At 29.8% G+C, this 16,189-nt stretch overlaps 2 long non-coding RNA genes across 10 annotated transcripts; one reads left to right on the top strand and one right to left on the bottom strand.

Moving 5' to 3' along the window:
- The first annotated feature begins 538 nt into the window (after positions 1-538).
- LOC141451494 (uncharacterized) lies at positions 539-7,930 on the top strand. 7 transcript variants are annotated; one of them, XR_012456846.1, is made up of 10 exons: positions 540-1,150; positions 1,528-1,687; positions 1,769-2,395; positions 2,502-2,571; positions 3,054-3,137; positions 3,711-3,908; positions 4,938-5,219; positions 5,604-5,723; positions 6,336-6,539; positions 7,679-7,930. It is a non-coding gene; the product is annotated as an uncharacterized lncRNA (long non-coding RNA). The 7 variants fall into 7 exon arrangements; XR_012456842.1 differs by having other exon boundaries at positions 539-1,150; positions 1,769-1,880; positions 2,250-3,137; XR_012456843.1 differs by having other exon boundaries at positions 539-1,150; positions 2,502-3,137.
- On the bottom strand, positions 7,598-12,425 carry LOC141451495 (uncharacterized). Of its 3 annotated transcripts, none has more exons than XR_012456850.1 (4): positions 11,983-12,425; positions 11,079-11,174; positions 9,049-9,257; positions 7,598-7,785 (listed from the first exon to the last, which is right to left on the bottom strand). It is a non-coding gene; the product is annotated as an uncharacterized lncRNA (long non-coding RNA). The 3 variants fall into 3 exon arrangements; XR_012456851.1 differs by having other exon boundaries at positions 9,049-9,253; XR_012456849.1 differs by having other exon boundaries at positions 9,049-9,173; positions 11,983-12,420.
- Between the last annotated feature and the right edge of the window lie 3,764 nt (positions 12,426-16,189).

The raw sequence follows: 16,189 nt of genomic DNA, 5'->3' as shown, positions 1-16,189 counted from the left end.
GGTGCAGTCACAGTATTAAAAGGAAATACCGTTAGGAAGGAGATTAGCTAACTAGCAAATACTGGATTCCAATATATGGATTGAATTCCAAATACTAGACCACGGGTTCGAATCCAAGCTGCAGGCCCTTAGATTTTCTCTTCACCTAGGAGTTCCATACTCCTCACTGTCCAGAGATGGACTGAGTTCTCTATGATGAGAGGACACTGTCCGGAGGCCGGCAGTTCATTGGATCGAGCTTTGGGCGCTAATAACCTCAGATGTTGACGCGCCTTAAATAAAACATAAAATAATTAAGTTTTACATGATAAATAGTCGTTTAGTGATAGGGTAGCAAAGAATTTTTCTTTTTTTAACAATGCTACATCTGGGGGGGGGCCACCTCGAAAATCTAAAATTACTTTTGCATTTTCTTGTCATTCAGAGTTCAAAACATTATTTCAAATATTTTTTTGGTCACTTTTATACCTTTTTTTTTTTACTTAGACACGTATATAATCTAAAAAGGTTTATGTTAAAGGTTTTGTTATAGCGAAGGCAGTGCAGGTTATAGTAGGTAACCTTACCTTGATCACTTGGGCGACGATCCCATAGTTGCGTTCGACTTTAGTTATATTATCGGCAGAGTTAAGTCTTTAACTGGTGTCAAACCTTTTTTTTAAAAAAACTTATGTTACTAAAACAAGAATATTCTAGTGCTTCTGAAATTACAATATCTGGCATGTTTTAACCAATGTCACCATTAAGAAGCTTATCTTTCTTCTTGAAGTGAAGTTGCACCACGGGTTTCTACAATTTCCGTACAAGAAATTTCAGTGTACCTACTTATTCCTTGAACAATTTCCATCACGAGTTTGTAGGTCAATTGAAAAACCAGCTACTGTAAATGGTTAATTCCTATTCTTTTTATTTCTTCAATCCGCTTTCCTTCATTTATTTTCAAATAACTCAATTACCGTTTTTATCTCGATATTCACCTGTGTGGAACTACAGTTAATACAAAGTTTGTTCTCCAATAAATTTCATTATAACTTAAGGTTACGAAAATTGTGAAATGTATTAGTTGTAAGGCCTGCCAGCTGCTCGAACGAGTTCTCTAAGAGTGATGAGGTCAGGCAGAATTTTCGTAAGAGGAATTAAAAAATCCGAGGTAGTACTTTCCTTTATTTTTTAGTATATATCATTCAGTCTTAGCGTCTGATACATTTACTATGTAACATAACGTAATATCCAGAAATAATCACTCTTATACAAAGGTTTGGTTGTATTTCTTAACAAAACATTCTGGTTCTCCATATATTCAGTTCTGAACTGAACCAATGTTGAGGAAGCGTACCTATTCAAAGGAGAGTAATAGTTCGTGATAAATTATGGCATAATATAACTTATTTGTTAATATAATAGGTTTTACTACAAATAATCCGATAACACGGGTTCTGCATTTAAAATAAATGTGAAAATGAATCATATTGCTTTAATTAGAATTGGTTTTAAGAAATTTTAGATTTATTTAAGTGTATTTTGTAGACGATTGTACCAGTCTGTTCAATAATGACTTTGCCAAAACTGTTCATTGGATAGAACACAACTTCAATGAGCAAATGAGTGAGTTAACATTAAGGCAAAAAAATTAATATACACGCAAATTAGAGTAGAGGAAACAAACAGTAATTACATCTTCCTGCAGGTAAGTAAAAAAGAAACGGCAATTTTTTCGATAATTCTAAAGAGCAGGAGGTGATATTAGTTTTATTAATTGGTATAATAGTTTTGTAACGAGGATGGACTTCTACTCGTGCTCAGCGACGTCAACATGCAAATCGAGGTTTTTGGGAAGTACGAATACAAATAACGGAGATGACAGGCTTTTGGAAAATTAGGTAAAATATTTATGTACTCATTTGTTCTTATGACTTATTTATTATTTCTGAAGTTCTACTGCTTTCTCTGCAATAGATCTCTGATTGCGTGATAGCATAAGTTAAATTCTTTTTAACAGAAAAAACTTCTATCTGTGACAAGAGCGTATTCTTAGTTTAAAAAGCTAAAAGTGACAAAACAGTACCTAGATCACTATCTAGCAGAATAATTGTGAACTGTAAATTGTTATGTAGTTTCTAATTCTGCCGCTAGATTGTGCGGGCATGTCAATTTTTATATTTTCATTATATGTATTTTTTCAAATCGCTTGTGACTATATCAATTCACTGTTGTATTTCAAATATGTATTCTTTTCTAATTTTTTCAAGCGATTTAGATTGGTTAATTTTAGCTAGTAAAAAATCCTAACTGCGGTTCAATCTTCGATTCCATGTTACTACTAACATCTTCTACATTACGAAGATCTACATTTTGAGTATTTCTCTCGAAACAAAATGATGACCTATATTTCTGGGTGAGTGAACATTCCACTGTTATATTGTTGGGTAGTAAATACTAAATGCAAATATGTTAATTGCCTTTTTATTTATTAAATCTTTGAAAATAAACTATTTCAATAGATTTGAACGTTTCTTGTTATAAAAGTGTCAGATTCATCCCTATTTTGCTTCTTCACGACTTACTTATTCAGTAAGTAACTTTTCTGATTATGTAAAATTAACTTTTTTTTCAACAAAGAGTGACCCAACCAATTAGTCACTATTTTATTTATGTTTTCATTAAATGACTGTTAAATTATGAAAGATTCGACAATAGAGTAATTAATACCACTTTCACTCGCTATCTTCAGTGGTCAGTATTTACGTTTTAACTGCATTCAATATTTCTTTAAATCAAGTGTGTGAATAAAAAACCTACAAAACATATAAAAAGTACAGGTATAAAAAGTAGCTACTTTCTTGCTAAATACGATGATTTAAAAGTAAATATAAACAATTATAAGAAAAATTTTAACTCAATAAATCAATAAACTGGTAGATAATTCAATGAAAACATTTCCAAATTCCTAATATTCTGCTTAGAGATCCAGCTAGTTAGATTTGAATATAATACTCTCGAATTCCCTTTGTATTTCATTTAAACTAACGTATATTTGTTTTGCTATATTTCAGCTTAAACCAGGAAGTGGGTAATAATTCCAGGAACCAGTAAGTGGGTAACAATTCCATCTCTAGCAAAACCTATTATGAAGTTATGTAAGTAATTTCACCAGAAGTATATACATTATAACCGCTTTGTAGGTTTATATTGAAATAAATTTTAATACATTCAGTTTATAAAGCTTCAAAAATATATTTTTCAAATATCTAAGTACAGTTTTTAAATAAATAAAAAATTAAAACATATTGTGTTTATCTTGAAAAAAAAAAAAATTAATAAAGGCAAGTAAAATACATTTTTCAACTTTAGTTCTAGTTTCTACGATTAAATTTAAAATTGTGATAGATTCATTCCCAAGAGCCATTTATTTATTAAAAATAATAATAAATAAAAAATTTCTAATTCAAAAATACAAAAAGTAAAGAAAATAGTTCCAATAAGCGTCACCAGGTAGAAGCACCTACTGGTCATGTATATATAGAACATGTATAGCTGTTATTAGTTTTAAAAATAGCCGTCAGGGGCACACAATATACAGGTGCCAGAACCATTTTCACTCAGTAGGACTTGAGTGATGTTGCGGTTAGGTCGCGCGCCACTATATCTTACCATTTGGTCTAACATTTATCACTTTCCCAAAGAATCATGATGTAATGTAATGTTTATAGAGAGTTCGCTTTGACGGTCGGAAAGCAACTATTCTCCCCACTAAGTAGCAGCCTAGCTCAGCTTTCATCTGGAAATCATTATCTCTATGGGCCCTACTTCACATCCAGCAACCGAAAATATTAGGAGATTCTCATTTAACCTATTCTGGAGAATGAAGAAGTCAAAAAAATCTTTACTTAGGTTGGATAGTTTTTCAGGTAATGTTATCTATTATTTTATACGTTATAAATATTGCAACATTTTTGAATGTTGAATATTGTGTTTTGAAAGTTAAACAATATAGGAAAAACAGTTGTTTTTTTAGGTAATGTTTTATATTAGTTTAGTTATGATTGACTGATTGGTACGCTGTGTGTCTAGCAACCCGATCTATTTGGGCAGCACCCTTTGTTTTGCAAATATTTGCATTAAAATGTTTCTCTCTAGTGCAACATAAACTCATAATAAAATAACAGAATAAGTAAAAATCTTTCATTTTTAAACATTCGTAAAATAGTATTTTTAATTCTAATAAACTATTATTTGACCAAATTAAATCTCTTCTTAAACCTCGGAATATTAAATTAGTTTTAACATTAAATTTCTTAGAAAAATGTTAATATTTAAATAAAAGTTATATATTTTAGACAAGTAACTGGTAAATTAAGATAGCCGAGTTCTTGAAAGTATTTATTTAAAAGTACCTGTCGGCGCTGTAACTTTAAACTACATTCATTTATATTGACCAAAAGATGTATTGTGGTACTAAGATTCCTTATCTAGGCCTTGAATTTTATATAATGGTTAATATGAGAAATTTCTTAAGTACGGTTGCTAGTTGCCTCGTTCCAATTTGGTACTTATGTAAAGCTCTCCTGAAAAAAGAGCCATCCTATTTTTACATAGACATAATTTTAATAATTTATTATTAAAGAAATGTTACAAATTAATAAATTACAATTGAAAATTGCAATGTTGGAGTTATACAGATTCAAATAATATACTATTACGATGATTTACAATGCTACGAGTTGATGGTAAAAGATCGATTAGTTTAAAAAATTAAACTTTAATATTTTTATTTCCATTTTTTTAAATTAATTCCTTACATTCCTAATGGATTACGTAAAAACTGCATATTTAAAAATGGTACAGTTTAAATTTGTAGTATCGATGAATTGAACTCTTTTCAGTTCAAGATTAACTCTTATGAGCACTTTATTTCATTGAATAATAATGATTTTCAGATAGAAAAAGCCAATACTCTCCCAAAAAATCATGATGTAGTTTAATGGTTAGAGAGATGTCGCTTCGACGGTCGGAAAGCAACTATTCTCCCCACCAAGTTGCAGCCTAGTAATGCTCAGCTTTCATCTGGAAATGATTATCTCTGTGGACCCTACTTCACATCCAGCAACCGAAAATATTAGGAGATTCTCATTAAACCTATTCTGGAGAATGAAGCAGTCAAGGAAATCTCTACTTACCTCGAATAGAAATGAGGAGGTGACAGGCTTTTGGAGAATTAAGTAAGAAAATATTTATTTACTCATTTGTTCATAAGACTTATTATTACTGAAGTTCTACTCCTTTCTAAGATTGCCAACAAACGTGATAATATAAGTTAGATTCTTTTTAACAGAAAATAAAACTTTTTTCTCTGTCAAGAGCTTTCTCTTACTTAGATTAAAAAGCTTGGTACATAGATCACTATCTAGCGGAATAATTGTGAACTGTTAATAGTTATATAGTTTCTAACTCTGCCGCTAGATGGTGCGGGCATGTCAATTTTTATATTTTCATTATATGTATCTTTTCAAATCACTCGTTACTATGTGATATCTATTCACTGTTGTATTTCAAATATGTATTCTTTTCTATTTTTTCAAGTAATTTAGATTGGTTAATTTTAGCTTGTGAAAAATCCGTTCTGGGGTTCAATCTTCCATTCCATGTTACCACTAACGTCTTCTACATTAGGAAGGTCTACATTTACAACAAACATCAAACAAAATGATGGCCTATATTTCTAGGTGAGTGAACATTCCATTGTTATATTGTTGGGTAGTAAATACCCTTACTAAAACCTTTTATTGTGTTTATGTTATTAGAATTCATTTTTATATACGACGTAAATAACTGCAAATATGTTAATTGCCATTTTATTTGTTAAATCTTTGAAAATAAACTATTTCAATAGATTTGAACGAATCTTGTTATAAAAGTGTCGGTTTCATCTCTATTTTGGTTCTTCATCACTTACTTATTCAGTAAGTAACTTTTCTGATTATGTAAAATTAACCTTTTTTTTCAACAAAGTGTGACCTAACCAATTAGTAACTATTTTATTTATGTTTTCATTAAATGACTGTTAAATTATGAAAGATTCGGCAATAGAGTAATTAATACCATTTTCACTCGCCATCATTTTCATCTTCAGTGGTCAGTATTTACCTTGTAACTGCATTCAATATTTCTTATAATCAAGGATTAGGTTTTTTCATTAATAAAAACCTTTAAGTTAAAAAATATATATTTATTTACGTCTTATTTTTACAGACATAGTTTTTATAATGTATTATTATTAAAGAAATGTATATATAAATTAATAAAATACAAAAGGAAACGTAAATATTTGCCACCAGATAGCAGTGCTGTAACCTCCCTATATGTACCAAGTAGCAGCCTAGTAATGCTCAGCATTCATCTGGAAATGATTATCTCTATGGACCCTGCTTCACATGCAGCAACCGAAAATATTAGGAGATTCTCATTAAACCTATTCTGGAGAATGAAGCAGTCAAGGAAATCTCTACTTACCTCTCTGCCTTTGTAGGATTGTTTTGCAGGTAGTCTTATCTATTTATTTTATACGTTCTAAGTATTGCAACATAAACTAATCGTATTTTTTTGTTAAATTATCTTTTGCTTTGAGTCAGAATAAATAACGTTTTAATTTTTGTAAAACTGAATGAAACCCAACAAAAGTTATTATTTAGTAGTAATATGTAATATGCATGTTTATGTTGCAATCTTGCATGAATTTTTTACTTTTATATAAAGAAAATTATGATCTAGTAGGAGAATAAGAAAAAAACCTTTTATTTTTTAAAAAAATTATTTATTTGCATCTCTATTCTTTTACATATTCAATTATATGACAAAAAAAAATATATATTTCAATTATAAAGTGCAAAAAGAAGTGCTAAAAAAGGTTAAAAGTAACAAAAAACGAAAACAAAGATTAGTTCCAAAAAAATCCGTCAGAGGGCGCCCCAGAACAGAAATAAAGATTAGTTTCAGAAAAATCCGCCAGAGGGCGCCACCTATCAGCTGGTTTTAAGTAGATAACAGTGTTGTAACCTTCCTCTATATATACGGCAACAGAGGAAATTTTCGTCAGTACGACTTGAGTGATGCAGGGGGGAAGGTCGCTCTGTCGCTCCAAACAAAACTATCTTATCTAGTCTAGTACTAACATTCATCACCTCTTCTCCCAAAGAATCATGAAGGTGAGGTGAGGAGATGTTGTCGCTTCGACGGTTCTCCCCACCCTGCCCCGCCCTTCCAGAAAACTTAGTTATATAGCCTCCCAGAGCAAGATGGCGGCAGTCAACTCACCTGATCGCCAGTGCCCACAAGATCGCCCAGCTGATCAGTTGCTCCTGCACACTCTCACGACTCTGCCAGCCATTGTTAACCTTCCCTCAAGGTTTTCTTTCTTACTTCTACCATTCTCTAGACCCTGTAACCTTCCTGTTAGGTTATCTTTTTTATTTTTACGCATTTTCTTCATCAATTTGAAATATTAATAATTTTTTACTTTTACTTTTTCATATTAATTAACACATTAAATAGAAAAATAAATTAAATAATTTTTAAGACTTTTTTAGCAACAAAATTACACTTTTTTTTTAACATGCAATTTTTTAATTTTGATAAAAACATGCATATTACGTACAATAACCACTTACTTTTTTTTTTTTAGATTCCTAACCAATGTATGTTGAGATTGATGTTTCACGTCTTTTTCACTTGGGCTTCCATTGATGAACAGTTTTGCAGCCAGTACTCTAGGTATCACCAGCATTGATTCTGAAAAGCATTATTTATTGTAATTTAAACTATTAAAATGTTTAGTGAGTTTTACCTAGCATTAAGCAGCTAGAGAAAAACATCTGTAACAAGTTGATGTATATTTTATTAGTTAAATAAAGAAGAATGTAATTAACCTAAAGAATTGACTTTTTTTTTTTAAATACCTAAATCTTTTCATTCAATGATAATGAAATAAATTTCCATAAAACACACTTATTCCTTTAGAATAAAATTAATTTGATTGGAAAAATAAAATAACACACATTATCTACGAACATTATTATGGAATTATTTCTATGAAAATGAATTAAAAAATTATAAGCTAATCACGACTAAGGCCAATGATTTTTTTAATTTTGATAAAAACATGCATTATACATTGATGTATAGATTAAAATTATTTATTAAAGAAAAATTTCATTTTGGTTTAAGACGTTAACTTTTATTAAGATTATAAAATAAATATCATAAGAAATCAATGTACCTACTACCGCTATCATGTAATAGGCAAATAAAATATTTTAAAAAATGTATTATTATTGTTAAGTTGAAAATTTACCATGTACTTTATCTAACTGTTGTGATAATTTTGCCAAGTTATATTTTTTATGTAAAAATGTACAAATGGTATAAGAGTAAATAAAAACCTTTGCATTTAAAAATAGCTGCCTTTTATTTACGTACCTACAAAGTTAATACCACCTAACAGCAAAATTTCTAAAATAGAAGTTTAAGAAGTAAAATAAATGAAAATGGTTCAACAGGATGTTACACTGATAAACAATCAACTGCAAGGAATAAAAAATGACAGTTCAAGCATTGGCTCTACCATTATTACAAGTGTTACCACAATATAAGAAATATTGTTGTGGAAGTAGTACACTGTATTACTGATGAATTTCGCTAAAGAAATAGTAAATTTTTCTACCATGAATAAACCTGCACTCTGGAGAGCGTAAATGCGAAAAATCTACAGATTTATATCAATTCAAAATTCAATTAAATACACTCTAAAAGTACGAAGTTTTTATTCGTAAAATAACTTTATTAATATTAACCAAAGATTTAAATTGAGTGAAAAAGTTTCATTTGATTAAAAATGGGTACAGCACGTTGTACATGTAAATTGATCTTAACCTATCTTCTACGAAAGTGGAAATATTACTTATTCCGACTCAAAGGAAAACATTAATCACCATAAAAAAAGGTGTTAGTTTATGATGTAATACTTTAAACGTATTAAATAATGGATAAGCTTACCTGAAGATCATTTCCAAACGCCAAGTGGTAGGTAGATTTCCTTGACTTCTTCACTCTCCAGAATAGAAAGGATAAGATCCATCTAACATTTTCCAACTTCCACATGAAAGCTCAGCATTACTGGGCTGCAAGCCATCAAAGATTTTACTTTAGTCCGAAGTGATAAAGTATTACTACGCCATGCTTCCATCTCGCACACCACCTGCTGACTTAGTGGGGAAGGTTACATGGTGGTTATTCAAATGCTAATTAAATCATAAAATATTTTGAAAAAATAATGAAATAAAAATTGCGAAACACAGTACTTTTTAAAGGGTTTGGTACGTTTAGAGCATTTTTAATTGTTAAGTTAGAGTTCTATAATTAAGGGGGGGCTGCGAATTTAAGAAGAAAACGCAAAATTGTATTTTTTTTATTTGTTTAGGGAAATAATAATTACAATTACTTAAAAAGTACTTAAATAAGTAAAATCTTAAAAGACATGAATGAAAATGCTAGAAATTAGTGTTTTTGTGTTTGCTCAGTGTCTGTTTGAACATTACCAAACCAACATTCACCACTCCTAATAACGAAGGACTTAAATATACACAAAAGTAATAACTACATCAAAAACATTGAACAACTATCCAGTCAGGAGTGGCAGTAATATTCACTTATTCAAAAATATTCATGATAATCAAGAACAAGCAATCACTTAGCTGCTGATATAATACTATCAAAAATATACATACAAAACTGAGGACACAGAACTATGCAGCCTATTAGGTTCTAGGAACATAATAATATAAACATATAAACATAATAATCTAAGAATAAAATAAGATATAATAATCTCGTATAAAGTAAAGCGGATAAAGGTAACTCATAATCTTAACACACTCAGACTATGTTAACAAAACGATAGACTTCATCAACAAAAACATACGACACACGTACTTAGAAAAAACAAAAACCGATTACACGTATCCAACATCAAATTAAGAATATCACCTAATAAAAATCACAAAAATACGTATCCATTAATCCTACCGACATCACCTATCCAGAAAGAAAGCACTTACCATTGTTTCTCAAATCTCTATTCAAAGTTATCAACAGCCAAAGATAATGGTTTACTTTGTGAAACAATTACTTCGAACTGCAATAATAGCCGAAACCAAGGCTATCTAGTGGCGCTTGCTAGAACTACAATTCTTTTGTAGTTCTAGCAAGCGCCACTAGATAGCATACAAATTCACTTTTGCACGTTTATTGGACAAATTATTGACAATATATAATTAATTAAACAATATACAATTCTTATATTGTATTGTATTCAATAGAATATATAAGATTAATATTGAGGGTATACCTTATGTTGAGTTCATAAATAGTCCTAATATCATTTTTTTATTTTAATGAAAATGAATTAAAAAAAATATTAGCTTAAGTAAAAATAGTTCTTTATGCTTGGAAATTCATATAGAATAAGCAAACACATTTGACATTAAATTTTCAAATCACAAACAGTAAAATTTTTAAACATGTATAACAATTTACCACAATATAAGAAATATTGTTGTGGAAGTAGTAGACTGTATTACTACTGAATTTCGCTAAAAATTAGTAAATTTTTTGAATAAACCTGCACTCTACAGAACATAAATGCGAAAAATATACAGATTTAAATCAATTCAAAATTCAATTAAATACACTCTAAAAGTATGAAGTTTTTATTCGTAAAAAAACATTTTTATTAACAACGTCTGAATACTTATGGAATTTATACTTTAATGGAACTTATTCCATTAAAGAAAACTTTTAAGCCCAAAAAAAATTCAAACAACGAATTAATAATATTGAAACAAGATTTAAATTGGCTGAAAAAGTTTCTTTGATTAATAATGGTACAGCACTCACATGCTTATTTAACGTTGTATGTATATGTTAACTGATCTTAACCTATCTTCTACGAAAGTATTAATCACCACAAAAAAGGTGTTAGTTTATGAATTAATACTTTAAACGTACTAAATGATGGATAGGATTACCTGAAGATCATTTCTAAACGCCAAGCGGTAGGTAGATTTCCTTGACTTCTTCACACTCCAGGATAGAAAGGATGAGATCCATCTAATATTTTCCAACTTTCACATAAAAGATTTTACTTTAGTCCCAAGTGATAAAGTATTAAATAAAGAAGAGAAGTTTCAGAAGAAAAATAAATGAGAACGGTTCAAAAACTGCAAAGATTAAGAAATATAGAATTTAGAAGTTAATCTAAACCTTATTTTTTTTTTTAGAAAATTAATCCATTTTGCTTTCAACTTTCTTAAAGAACATTAAATTAATAAGGTTTAAATGATTAATATTGAAAAACGATAGACTAATCACACGTAAATCGCTAATAAACTAAATGGACTGGTTGAAATAAACCTACTGAATTTACATGTACTATTTTAACAATAAAATGGAACTAAATCTTCAAAAATATTCAATTTTATTGTCAATAAGGTTTATTTGTCTATATGTAAAGGTTGTTGTCAATTAGGTTTATTTGTCTATAAAATTAAATAAATGCAAAAGGATTTAATAAAAGTGGGAGTCGGGATAGCAAGTTTGGCTGCAGAAAAAAGGCCACGACTTCCCTAAGTTCTAATCAAGTAAAGTTTAGCAGAATTTCCATTTATCTCTTTCATCATTTTTCAGTGATAAAATTGTGAAATTTGTGTAGGAAACTTTGGGAAAATCAACATATTGTATGAAATAAACTCGATTAAGGGTTGCAACCGTAAATACAGTAATAATCAAATCTACGCACTATGGGCTTTTCTTTAGGAAGATCAACTGTAAAAACGTATTAAGTGCCCCGAGGGTAATATGGAGCGAAATAATTTTATGATCAAAGTACTATTCGTAACATGCAATGCTAAAATATTTGAAATTATTTCATACCTTTAAGGTGAGCTTCCTTAGAATGATTTCACGATAGTTGGTTCACAATTAGTTAACTGGAGGTCCAGAATATATTTGGCACCAAATACATGCAAACATTTTTAAAGAAAACATTACGTAAGGAATGAAAGTAAAGCCGAAACTGAATAATATTTGTACATAGAAACATGAATAAAAAAACTCGCTTAGATTCTGAAATTCCTCTTACAGATTCTAGCTGGCCTAAACATTTAAACAGAAATCGGAACAGATGACATAATAGTAACCCGTTTTATTTACAGGAATTAAAAGAAAAGATTTGTTAATTAAATACATATCACCACTGATCAAAAGAAATTAAAATAACCTGAAGCAAGGGGAAAAGATTTTCGAGCAAAGGGTACACATGCACGCTTACGAAAACACTGAACAAGCAACTAAACTCTAACTTAACGAGGTTATAGTAAGGTTACTATAATCTTCACTGCCTTCTCAATTGCAAGTTCTTTTAGATTATACACGTTACTTGTATAAAGGATAATATAAAACAATAAGTTTACTCACAATGCTTTACATATGTACATAAAATAAAAATAAATAAAGACAAATTGAGTTTCAAGCTTGGCGCCTATGTACCCTCAACAGATTAAATGTTAGATCAGATTAAAAGGGAACATAAATATACTTATGTATCAAGGAAAAATTATTAACAAAAACCTTAGCTTGATTTACGTAAAAACTTGATCAACTTCATAAGCAAGTGGATCTCACGTTCTTTAAAGAAAAGTAAAGTGATGCAAAAGCATTGTCTCAATTCATCAACGTCAAAGTTTGCAATGCGCAGAAAGAATGTATCATAAAAATCTGCACATCAATTTCTTTAAAAAAAAAACATAAAAACTGAAAAGCTCTTGTTGCACATTTTAATTCTCACTTCAAAGATATTACCTGTATTTGACATTTAAAACACTTTTTTCTCTGTAAAGTACAATAAGGATAATTACATTTAGATAAATTTGATAGCGATGAACATACTACCTCAGAAGTTACATTACTGTTCCGATCCATTTGATCTATCTTGTGTATGCGGATAATATACCCTAGAGCAGATGTGGCCAACAAGTGGATCGCGAACCTTTTCATACTTAAAAGACTACACATCGTTTTTCTCTACTTACTGATTCCCATGCTGAAGATTCTTTATGATTACTTGTGTCTGGAAATACACCATACTATGATTCCTTGTTTACAAGCATGAGACACCTCTTACTTACTCTCTCTCATTAACTTAAAGGCCTCTCATTAACAATAGGACAGTAAAATAAATATAAATCTGTATTTATCCTATAGTTACTTCTCAATTAATAAATATTAATAAGATATGTTGATTTAATACTCTTCCTCCCATTAATACTTACCTCAAGTTTGTAATGTATTAAATATCAAGATTCTAGTAAGTAGAACGCATTAAATTTTTTTAGAGAAACAGTCACACCTATAAGTACAGAAGCTGGCCATACTCCTGCCCAAGATAAATTTACCTATCTTTATTTTTTAAAATACCTTTATTTACCCAGCAAGAAAGAACTAAGTAGATATTGTACTTGGGTAAAATAAATTTTTACCCAAATCTTACTGCGATTCTACTGAGAAAAAATTTCTGGAGCTTAATTAGTCAACTCTAGGCATACAACCTTCACAAATTCTCCTCTTTTTCTTCTGCGGTGGCTTTTAATGGTTATTTTTTGAGACTTCCGTAGAGTAGTAAACTTGAAAAACATCCACCTTTATGAGTATTACCAAATTTATCCTAGCATTGGCAATTAACACTTTTTGGGATTTTTATTACATAACATTTTATTAACAATGAACAAACTTTATACTAGAGCTACTCAACTCACTTGGTGCATTGCCTGTCCATATTCGGTTTTTACCTACCAAACGGTCACAGCAATCTTCATTCTATCTACTGGGAATTTTGTCCCCTCCTCTCTAATATTTTTATGATTCGATATTTTGATCTCCCTGGAGATGTAAATTTAATTCCCGTGCGAGGCAATCATATTCGCATACTACACAACTTTCATCTAAATACGACTCCCAAACATATTAACTTCCTATGATAATTTTGTAGACTAATATTAAGAAAGGTTTATGGAATTATACCACATCTTTTTTCAGTTATGTAAGTTCATTAACTTAATGACCAAATAAGTTCTCGTATTTTCGCCACTAAAATTCCGTTTATATTTTCTGTATTATTTTTTTTGTATACAAATTTTATTTTTATTTTTGTTAACCCACTGAATGAGACTATTAGATGTTGAAGGAACTTATGAAAAACAAATTAGACTTGCCTTTCTTTTATTGTCCTTTTATCCTTGTTCTTCAGATATTTGGTACAGATCTTGTATATTTGCACTTCTTATTTCCAAATCCGAGGCAATTTAGGTGCGAAGTAAAGCTTTCCCTTGCTTTTACTTTAAATAAATTCCGCACTTAAACCAAAATTACATCTAAATAGGCTAATTATTCTACATATCTTCTAATTGTGCAAAATAACGCCTTAAAATAGTAGAACTTTTTTTATAGGAGAGTTCTGGCCGTAATAATTTCTTCCAAAAAACGAACGCTTGTCGTAAGGAATTCGCAAGTGATTCCACAACTAGTGGTTCTTACCCAACTCTTTTAGTTTTCTACTTTTTTAATTCCTCGTTCTTCCCAAAGAATCTCCATTTCCACCAGCAATCTTTGGTGAAGAAAAAGAAGCAATGCTCAGAAGAACGTCCCATGGTTCTACAGCTGTTCATCTTACTAAAAAAATGAAACTGGAATAAACCAAAAAAATTGTTTAATATTGAGCCAATAGTGAAACGCAAAGTGGTAAATGGAAATATAAACGTCTAACCTAGATTTAACTATTCAAAAGTTATAGTTCATCTTATTAGTAATTACAATTTACTGGGAAAAATTCTTTCTCTATATCGATTGTCAGTAAGGCGAATAAATTTTAGAAACAACATTTGCAATTAATAAAAATCTTAGAAATAATGAGTGCTTTCTGATGTGCAAATCAAATTGTTCAATTAATTATCTTTTTTCTTCAGTTTCAGCGCTATTTCGAACCGAACTATTTTAAACCATTTTGCAAATTCATTAATGGGTGGCCCAAAATTGCAATAGTAGTTTTAAAGATCTCTGTTTTATTAATTTGTTTTTCTAGTATTAAATTTGATGAATCACGACAACACAAATTTATTCGTTTGATAGGTACAACAAAAGTTTCAGTAAAAAATGAATTTTTATTTAACAGGTATATCTTGACTTTTGACTTCGTTCAACAATAACTATTAACTATCACATTTACTCGTACCACGTTAGTATAGAAATCTAATATGTAAAAATTAGTCATGAACTAACATCCGAACAATCAAAATAGAGTCCAACATTTTCATTCAACTGAAACTGCAATCTGGTGTGTGTTTGTAACAAATTTGTTATCATTTTTATTGGAACCTCTTTTTATTAAATTAATTTTAAGAGTACTTGTGTGGAAGGGGGTATTTAGGTAACGAGAAGCCTAAATTAAACATGAAGCTCTGCCTGTAAATCATATTTATAACACTAATGAGTAACTAATGTTCGAATAGGCAGACAACTGGCAACTAGGAGGAATTTAATCCAGATACTTTTCAGATCCCCTTAATTTTCTTGAAAAAAACGGTTTGATTACGCTAAAATATTTGTTAGTTAGACATTAAGCCCCACCTGAAAAAATAGGCGATTACTTCTCACTAAAGTTATTAAATTAACTACTTATTTTAAAAGCAATAACTTTTGTTTGAAAGTTTTTCAGAAAAAATATCATTACAGGGCAGAATTACAAGTGTATGGAGGTGTTTTTTTTTTTTAGTGTAAGAGTTTTAATTTCATTAGCACTAAACTCCTACGCAGTTCCTGAAGGACAATTTTAAAAGACAATTAATTTCGTTTGACGGCAAATGATTGTTTTTTCGTCAGCGCTTTCTGGAATGACATGTTCTCACAAGTTTTTTATGACCTAATTTCAGCCAAATAAGCATTGGTAGAAAATTATTTGTTTAAATAAAAACTACATTCTCGTACAGTTATATTGAAAGAAAGTTAAGTGAGTGTAATGATTCTTGAAAAATGAATCACTGGTCTGCACCAATATCAGAGCAATGAAAAAATAATGAGCCAAAAGAAA

Source organism: Rhodnius prolixus, unplaced genomic scaffold (genome assembly GCF_049639745.1).
Source record: "Rhodnius prolixus isolate KJV_2025 unplaced genomic scaffold, Rpr scaffold_8, whole genome shotgun sequence".
Classification (NCBI taxonomy): Eukaryota; Metazoa; Arthropoda; class Insecta; order Hemiptera; family Reduviidae; genus Rhodnius; species Rhodnius prolixus.
The sequence above is the reverse complement of the archived record's forward strand: the minus strand, read 5'-3'. Positions and strand labels throughout refer to the sequence as shown.